Raw genomic sequence first — 5545 nt, forward strand, 5'->3', positions numbered from 1 at the left:
GGGCTGTTCCCAGCATGGGATACAACACACCGGCAAGGTGCTCTGTTCTGGGCGGGAAGATCCCGTGCGGCGGAGGACAGATGCGTCCCGTGGTTGCCCCCAGGCCACAGTGAACCCCCCCACCCCCCTCCCTGACTCCTGCCCATTTCCATGCCCCGATGTCTGTCTCCCACAGTGCGGACAAGGCCAGACCTCCCACAGGAGGGAGAGAGACAGTGAGCACTCAAACGCGAATCCTTTTTGCACACTTTGCCAGGTGGGGAATGGGGCGGGTTTCTCGGGACAGCCCGCCAGTCTGAGTCCGGGACACCCATGCGTCCACCCCACACACTCCCCCTCCAGCCCAGGGGCACGTGGAAGCCACGCATGGTTTTGGAGGGAGCCGCCTATGCCCCCCCCCACCCCGGCGTGCCCAGCCGCTCCCCTTGAGAGGCGAGGAGGACACCCTACAGCCCCGGCCCTGCTGGCCGGGTCAGTCCTGGGTCCTCGTGGGTCCCAGCCCCCAAGCAGAGTCTTGAAAACCATGTCCTTCCTGCCTGCCTGCCTTCCTTCCTTCTTTCTTCACCGTGTTTTTGAATCAACACTGAAAATGTTTCATCAACACATCAACTGATTGCAAAGGATGCTGTTTCTGGTGAATTCTAAGTATTGGCATCTTGAAATTTAACTCACGTCATCCTTTTGAGCACATGCAGTGGAAGGTAGATGCCAAAGCAAGACCACCAACATCTACTTGCAAAACCCATAGCCAACTCACAGTAAGCAGAAACTTCACCTTGTCCCTTTTCTGCCTGGAAAGTCTATGTCCACTCTACTTCCCCAAAGCACCGTATGCAAATGTAACGCACCCCGATGTTCATAGCAGCAATGTCCACAACAGCCAAATTGTGGAAAGAGCCCAGATGGACATCCACAGATGAGTGGATAAAGAAGATGTGGTTCATATCTACGATGGAATACTACTCAGCCATAAGAAAGAATGACATCGTACCATTTGCAACGATGTGGATGGAAGAGGGTATTATGCTAAGCGAAATAAGTCAATCAGATAAAGACAAATACCATATGATCTCACTCATAGGTGTAATTTAAGAAACAAAACAGAGGATCATAGGGGAAGGGAAGGAAAAATAAAATAAGACGTAATCAGAGAGGGAGACAAACCATAAGAGACGCTGAAATCTAGGAAACAAACTGAGGGTTGCTGGAGGGCAGGTGGCTGGGGGGATGGGGTAACTGGGTGATGGGCATGAAGGAGGGCACGTGATGTGATGAGCACTGGGTGTTATATGCAACTGATGAGTCACTGACCTCTACCTCAAAACTAATAAAAAAATAACTAATAAAAAAAAAAAAGACTAGAAGTGCCCCATTGTGCTCTCTGCAACAAAAAATTCCAGAGTCAACGTGGACATTGATTTATTCAGAATTTCTTGCGGTCACAAGGCTCTAAACATTTAATAAGTTATTTCTGGATTGGGGTCTCTTTTTTACAAAGATTAGTAGAAAGCTATCAAAATAACACATACATGATAAATGTTGGTAAATCAGTTTGGATACATAAAGGAAAACCTTCCTGCGTCAGTGCTTGGTGCCAGGGGCGCTGGTGACCGAGAGGAGTCCCCAGTGCCTGGTCACGCGAGCCCCGACCGTGCAACCCCTCCTTGGCTTGGTGCCCTGGGAGTCCGGGAAGCGAGGGAAGCCTGGCAGCCTTCCCCACCCCCAGGCGCCTTTTCAGGCGGGTCAAGTTTCAGGAGAGCATCTGTGGAAGTCTGGAGTCTGGAGATCGAATCTCCAGGGAGTCGGGGTCCCCCAGGGCCCGGTCTGCTTGGCCTGGTCAGCGGGGGCCCCCTCAGCTCATGCCTCACTACTCACCTGCCCCCTGAGGGTCCAGGCGGCCCTGCGGGGAGGGATGCCCCCCCCGCTCAGCCCCATCCCCACACAAGGTGAGAGCGTGGGCCGCTCCAGGGTCCCCGTCCCCTCGCCAGGGCCACATGGTGGCACGCGCTGCACACCAGTTACGGACACTGGAGCGGTGCTCCGAGGAGACGTTAGCTTCTGCAGACAAAGTGAGACCGAAGCTGGGCAGCTGAGAGCCCAGAGGCTGGAGCGGCCTGGCGCTGGATCCCGGCTTCATCTGTGCACTTGGCTGTGTGCCCCGGGCAAGCTCCTGAACCTCTCTGGGCCTCTGCGGCCTCATCTGGAACACAGCCCACTTCCAAGGTAAAAACAGCAGCACAGAGAAGCATTGTCTGAGCCCCGAGTTACGCGGGGCCCCAGCAAGGCTGCAGCTGCCCTGACATCACTCATCCCTGGAGGCCGAGGCCGTGGCCAGGCCTGAACCCTCCACTCCCAGCAGGAGAGTGCAAACCCTCGGTGTCGTCTTGCACCACGGTGCACTGCACGCCCAGCAGGCGTACCCCGACTTGGGGAGAACAGCCTACCCGGGGCCTTGTCGTGGAGCGCCAGGATGACCCAAGGGTACCTGCACTCTGGCGTCTGGCTGTCTCCCTGATCTTTGCAAGGATCTGCTAGCACATCCTGGATCCAGGAGAAGAATGTGCTGACGCACGTAGTGCCCCGCTGAGACCACGTGAGTCAGCATCGCAGGCCCCGGGGAGCCCATGAAGCCCTTTCCAGCCACGCCTGTCCCTGCTGGTCACCCCAGCTCCTGGCCGGCCGGCAGCTCCCCCAAGCACGTCAGGACTGCAGCTCCGGACCTCCGCCCACTCAGAATGAAAGCTGCAGATAATCAGGACAATCATGACATTCTCTCTTGCCTGTCGAGTTACCCAACACTGATACGGGGAGTGGAGCAGCTGTGGGTGACCCTGAGGGTCGGTCCCCCCTTCCCTGTGGTCATTCACGAGAAACGCTCAGGAGCGCGGGCAGCGGTGGGGAGACGCTTTCTGGAATACCGTTTGGCGCTGACTCTAAAGAACGTGAAAACCGCTCCTACCCTTTGACCCATCGATCTCCTTTCCGGGACTTTATCCCCAGGAAAGGACCAGGAACACCCACAGAAGTTCTGCGGCAGCATTACACACCCTGGTACACTCAGGCTGGGTTCAGAGTCGGGCACCTGGCTTTGAACCCTCGCTCCACTGCTTCCCCACTGTGTGGCCTTGGGCAAGCCACGTCACCTCTCTGGACCTCCGAGTCCTCGTCTCTAAACTGGGTCAAGCACACCCATATCTTGCATGGTTGTCTTCAGAAGTCAGTGAGATCAGGTGCGGGCGACCACGTGGCTTAGCGCCAGGCTGGAATGGATGTCGGCGTCCAACAGCAGAGGGACGGCCAAGTTCACCGTGGGCCTCGCACGTGAGGGACTTGAGGTTGAAGCCCTTACAGGATGGGCTCGTGGGCGGTGAATTAGTCAGGACACAGAAGTAGGGATACAACATGACTTCCAGTTAAAGAGACTCACAGAGCACAGGATGGGGAGGCTGCATACCGAACCTGACAGGGGTCCCCTCGGGTGGCCCCGGAGGGATGTGACCTACTCTCTCCTACGGCTCTCTGTGCTGGGGGGCCAAGAACGGAGCAGCTAACATCAGAACACAAGGAAACCACTGCAGGCGACCCCCATGGCCTGATCGGAGCCAGCCGGCCCGGGGCTCATGGCCACGGCCAGCCAGCACTCACCCGATTCTTGTCCCCTGGGACCCTCCTTCTGTACCAACAGCCCCCTGTTGCCAGAGTGTCTTCCTGCCACGTGCCGCAGATCCTGGAGCACCCTGCGTGGGTCAGGCTGTGCAGAAGGACACGGGCGCTGGGCAGGCAGACGAGGCCCACGTGTCTGAAGCTTTCCTTTGGTTCTAGAAGCCCTTGGTCGGTTTCTCATGAATGCCCCGGGAATGCCCCAAAGGAGAGAATGCAGGCATTTTGCACTGTTCCCTTGTCACCCCCAGGTGCCCAGAGTGGCTCTCCGGTGGCTATTTATAGTCCCAGATGGATGTGTCCTTGCCGTACACCCCGTAGCTGCCACCAAGCTACCGGGAGAGCTGGGGGGCTTACCTCCCCATCACACCCCCTTCCCTCCCTGCCTGGCTCGCTCCACAATCGTGGTTCTGCTCAGTCCCATGGCTTCCCGGATCAGGAACGCCTGCTTTCTAGGGGTCACAGGTGGATATGGCCTCCCGTGCTCAGCATTTCAGACTGGGGCCATGTTTCCAGGGCATTACCAGCGGGGTACAGAAGACCACAGTCAAAAAACCCTGTTTTAAAGGCGCAGGACTTGGCCGCACATACACGGTCAAGAGGTTTTTCGAGGCAAATTTCACGTTGTTTGTAAAAACGGCAACACTTTCATTTTATCTTGAGGACCTACTATGTGCTGGGTGTTTGACACATTTCTATCTTATTTTGCAGCATGAGAATAGAGCCGGCCGGATTTCAAGTCCCAGCCAGAATCGCACATCCTCCCAGGGCGGACACCATGGGCTCTGGCCCCGGAGCCCTTCGCCGCACACCAGCTGCGCCCCTGCACAGCACTGCAGAGCCCTCCTCTGTCCGTCGTCCCTGGACGCCAGAGCCAAGGGCCTCACAAGGAACCCGTCCCCATCGCTCATTCTGCTCCGGCCTGTCCCCGGGTCCACCAGGCACACACCCTGCTTTCCTGTCTTTGTCCCAGATGCTTGCTCAGGCTGCAAGGCTCTTCCCAAATATCTCTCAAGTCTTCACTCAGGTCATCTCCTCCGTGAGGCCCATCCTGATTACCCAATTGAAAATAACAACTCCTCCCGAACTCCCATGCCTGCCTTTCCTGAGCCCCTCTTCCACCTTTCCTGTACGGCACCTAAATAAAATGTATGTATCCTATCCAGTGTTTATGGTCTGTCCCCCACACTAGAACACGATCTCCACGAGGACAAGCATATCCATTTTGTTCACGGATGCATCTCAAGCACCCAGAACGCTGCTTGCACGCAGTAGGTGCCCAAGAAATCACTGTTGCATGAACCCTGTGGTTAGGAAATGTGTCTAAGACCCACATTCACAATGGAGTGGCGGGGGTGGGATTTGCACCCAGACCTCCAGGCATCGAAGCTCAGGACTGGAGCATCCATGAAGGAGAGTATAATTACATGATCATTTCATGGATTTTCCCAGGCAAACTGAGGCACATCCAACAAGTGCCAAGGTGGCAAGAACCCTCACACTGGGGCCTCTGGTGAGAAGCTGTGCGAACAGACCCTGCTTTGGTTCACCTGGCAACATGCCCACCCAGGGACAGACGTGACTGGTCTCAATGAGTCACCGCCCTCCTTTCTGGTCCTCTGTGCCTGCGTGGGTGGGCCTGAGACCCAGTTCTAGCCAACAAATCAGATTTGAAGTCTTTGGGGGACCTTGGGGAAAGGGTTCTCCCTAGTCAAAGGGAGAATCACGTGAGGAGGGAGCCCTTTGCCCGTGCATAGCACCCCCCCACCCCGAATCCCTTCCCAGGTTGGATGCTACCCTGTGAGGATGTGATGCTTGGAGCTACAGCAGCCACCTTGAGACCATGAGGAGAGGTACTGCTGCCATGCACAGGATGAGGGAGGGG

This window comes from Leptonychotes weddellii, chromosome 2 (genome assembly GCF_054177405.1).
Source record: "Leptonychotes weddellii isolate Sample4059 chromosome 2, ASM5417740v2, whole genome shotgun sequence".
NCBI classification, from domain to species: domain Eukaryota; kingdom Metazoa; phylum Chordata; class Mammalia; order Carnivora; family Phocidae; genus Leptonychotes; species Leptonychotes weddellii.